Source organism: Hibiscus syriacus, unplaced genomic scaffold (assembly GCF_006381635.1).
Source record: "Hibiscus syriacus cultivar Baekdansim isolate YM2019G1 unplaced genomic scaffold, ASM638163v2 tig00110937_pilon, whole genome shotgun sequence".
Lineage (NCBI taxonomy): Eukaryota > Viridiplantae > Streptophyta > Magnoliopsida > Malvales > Malvaceae > Hibiscus > Hibiscus syriacus.
Window position 1 is genome coordinate 215,959 of NW_024062922.1, and position 4,477 is coordinate 220,435.

Genomic DNA, 4,477 nt, shown 5'->3' on the forward strand with positions numbered 1-4,477 from the left:
ATCCCTAGGTGGAGCAAAATACTTTGTCTCATTTATTGATGATTACTCCAGGAGATGTTGGGTGTTCCCTATCAAGAAGAAGTCAGACGTGTTTTCAACTTTCAAAAACTTCAAGGCGCGGGTGGAACTTGATTCTGGAAATAAGATCAAGTGTTTCAGAACAGATAATGGAGGAGAATACACAAGCGAAGAATTTGATGACTTTTGCAGGAAATGAGGCATCAAAAGACAGTTCACAGTGGCGAACACTCTTCAACAAAATGGAGTGGCAGAGCGGATGAACAGAACCTTGTTAGAAAGAACAAGAGTAATGTTAAGGGATGCAAGCCTAGAAAAATCATTCTGGGCAAAAGCAGTCAATACCGCCTGTTATTTGGTGAATCGAGCTCCATCAACTGCAATAGAGCTGATGACACCAATGGAGATGTGGACTGGTAAACCAGCTGATTATTCAAACCTCCATATATTTGGAAGTATTGTGTACGTGATGTATAACTCCCAAGAAATCTCAAAGTTGGATCCAAAATCCAAGAAATACAAATTCTTGGGGTATGCTGATGGAGTAAAGGGGTATCGCTTGTGGGATCCCACTGCCCGTAAAGTGATCATCAGCAGGGATGTCATCTTTGTAAAAGATAAGCTACAAAGAAAAGAAGACGATGATAGCACTGAAAAGTCAGAGACTACACAGATACATGTGGAAAAAGAGGTTGAACAAGGAGATTCTTCTGAAGCAGAACCAGTACATGATGAACAAGAACCAGAGAGTTTTGAAGCTCCAACAACTCGTCAATCAGATCGTGTGAAAAGACGTCCCAATTGGCACTCAGATTATGTTATAGAAGGTAATATTGCATACTGTCTTTTAACAGAGGACGGTGAGCCATCAACATACCAGGAGGTAATAAACAACTCAGATGTTTCACTGTGGATGATGGCGATGCAAGTAGAAATTGAAGCCCTTCATAAAAATAATACATGGGACCTTGTGCCACTACCACAAGGAAGGAAGCCAATTGGTAACAAATGGGTCTTCAAAATCAAGCGAAATGGTGACGATCAAGTTGAGAGGTATCGTGCAACTGGTGGTCAAAGGATATGCTCAAAAAGAAGGTATTGATTTCAATGAAATATTTTCTCCTGTGGTTCGACTAACAACAGTTCGAGTAGTTTTGGAAATGTGTGCTACATTGAATTTATATCCAAAGCAGCAGTCACAAACATGGTAGATCGAAGTCGAAGAGCAAGAAGAATTTAAAGTGCTACAATTGTGGAAAGAAGGGTCACTTGAAGAAGGATTGTTGGAGTCTAAATAAAAACTTTAATCCACAAGGCAATACCGCAAACACTTCAGATGATGGAGATGCTCTATGCTGATAAATTTACCTGGTGTCGATCCTCCTGTGGCCTGTCAGAAACGTAAGCAACATGAAGGTACAAGGTAGAAAGAATGGTGTGAAGATATGATTGTTCCAATCAAATCTTCAAGTGGGAGATCGTTGAAAGTCAAGTCATTTCGGTGCAATTAATGCACTTAATGGCAATTGTAAAAAAGCTAGGGCTGCAGAAATTGTTTTCAACATTTGGTGCAGCATTTGTTGATTTTTCAACAATAGTAAAATCTCAATTTTAGCCATTGTAATTTAGGGTATTTACAAATTAGTCCTTAAAACTTCAACTATAAATACCCTAGCTCATTTAGCTTCAAAACCATCCCCAAAGCATTCTCGCTTTCTTCCAATACTAGAGAGAATTTAGAGGGTTTCTTGAGAATTGTTTTCTCCTTGGTAGATCGAGAGAGGTTGTAATTCCTATTTTCTCATAGTGAAATTCTTCTACCGTTGCGCGTGGTTTTTACCCTATATTATTTAGGAGTTTTCCACGTAAATTTTGTGTCTCTTTTATCTTCATTTTTATTTTCTAAAAATTATCAGTTGCGATTTTGCTCTATCCGATAGCCGTCTTCCCAACATATAATACCAGTTTATTTATTTTAATGGGAAAGCTAATTGACATGATCAACACTAAGCAATCATACATAAGAGAATTCGAGATACCTCTTTTCTATATACTTACACACACATATAGTACTGATTCATAGGGGAAACTGGAAGGCCAAGTGCAACCCTTTGAACGTGCGATATATATATATATATATATATATATATATATATATATATATATATATATTCATGCAATTGGGAAGGAAGGTTCCATGGCGATGCCGCAATGCCCTTTCTTGGAATGAACATCTCTCTTGATCCTCATGTAACCATTTTCACCCCAAGATTTTCCCCACGAGTTCTTCACTAACCAGTACTTGATCCCATCATCACTTGTTCCATACCCCACAATGGTAACCGCATGGTTTAAACTGGTCCGGCATGGCCCTCCGTAAACACCTCCCGAGTAAAACTGAAATCCTTTTCCACTGCAATCAACGTACACCGCGACCGGTTGCTGGCTGGCAGCCTTTAAGAGTGCTTCTTCGTTGTCGCGAGGTACGTCCTCGTATCCAACGATCTTTGCCGCTCTGAATGTTTCCTTTCGATGACTGCAATACCCATCCTTGGCCTTGTATCGATATTTCAATTCCTTGGCGAGTCCCTGGTTTTTAACAATGTATTTGAACGCATCATCCATATAACCACCATTGCAGCCTTGAGATTTCTTTGTCCTGGCGCAGTCCACCAGTTGTTGCTAACAGAGTGAGAATAAGTGACCCGTTTTGATCTTCACGATGCCTTCGACTGCCGCGATAGCTGAGAATGCCCAGCAACTTGCTGAATAAACAAGCAAAACACATAGTTAAACAACAAAATCATTGTTTCACTAAACTTATATAACCAATTTCATATCTCTTACCACAAGAGCGTTGGTTCTTAATCTCAGTGACAGCCCCTTTCTTCCTCCAGTCAATGCTATGGGGGACATTAGTCAGATTTTCATATCGAAACCTTTTAGTTTTAAGTGAAATTTCGCTAGGGGGTAACTTGTATCCAGCATAGTACGTGAGGAATTCTTCGTTAGTTAAGTCAGCAAATTCATTGATGCTTAACATGTAGGTTTGATTCCCCATGTTATTGAAGTTTTGTACGAATTGCAGGTTGTTTTTGAATATCTGGAAACGCATAGTCTGCCTTCTTGCATCGCATAGGATCGTCCATGCTGAACCATCCATTGCTTGTATTTCTCAGCAAAGATGGATTCATCCATGGCAGATGCCAGAGCCCCACAAACAATAAACATAAGAATAAAGAAGTTTATTTTGAGAGTGAAAGCCATTGCTCACTGGTCAGGCCTGAGTTGAAGTGAAGAACCAAAGCATAAGAGCTCTCTATTTATAGATGAATCACAGCGTTATAGCCCCAATTGGATTGGCAATCCTTCCTATTGGCCACAAAAATTGTACTAGTAATTATCTTTGCAACAAAAAATTTAATTTCATATAATTTAGTGATAGATTATGATTGATAAGGAATTTTTACAATACAACTTTTGTTGACCTCCCCACGTGTGGGGTATAAAATAAGAACAATAAACTCAGGCCCACATAACCAAATTTGACTGCAACTTTTTTATTGTTATATATATAATCAAGTTTCTAAATCGAATTGAATTATAATACATGATTTTATAATTTTGTTCGAATTGAATTAATCTCATTTTAATAAAAAAAAATATATGTGGTGTATTTCGATTGATAGTGTTTCACGCTTATTGGATCAATTGTCGGTGGTAACATCTTTTTTATTTTGGTTCACCCTCTAATAACAGTGATGGTGTTACAGACTATTAAAATTATCTTGTCTAAAAGATTTGAAGAGTATGTAGGATAAGTAAAGACGAAAAGTCTATAACAGTGAAAAATATTTTTTTATTAATTTAAGGTGATTATAGGGTAATATTTGTTCTAAAAATTCTCAATCATTTGACAATAAAGGCTAAAATACTCTTGTAATCTATAATACTTGAACCTAAGATTTTTAGAAATAACAACCATTTTTAACCCTTTAGATAACTTCATCTGTGTAAGTGAAAAATATTCTTTATATTAACACAAAATGAATTTTTTTTGCCATCAATTAACAACAACAATAATAAAGACTCGTAATTCATAAAACATGTTGATTGACTTGATGAGTAGGAGTTCATCAGTTGGAGTCCAAGACATAAAGGTTAAAAATAAATGATCTTGAGTTTACTTAGAAAAAACTCTGAACTCGATAAATTTTACTGTTAGCATTCAATATATGTAACTTATTTACTTTTAAGTATAGGACATATATTTCAATTGTCCTACAAGTCTTAATTATATTTATAATTGAATCAAACCATAATTAAAGAATATAATTTTTAAAATATTATTTTTATCTATAAAATTCAAACTTAAATTCTTTTTAAAAGGATATCAAATTAAACCAATAAACATCGAAAAAAAATGACAAATTTGACTACAAGAGACATCTAGATGTTC

At 36.0% G+C, this 4,477-nt stretch overlaps 1 pseudogene; it reads right to left on the reverse strand.

Moving 5' to 3' along the window:
* Positions 1-1,977: 1,977 nt before the first annotated feature.
* Positions 1,978-3,299, reverse strand: LOC120147294 (annotated as a pseudogene).
* Between the last annotated feature and the right edge of the window lie 1,178 nt (positions 3,300-4,477).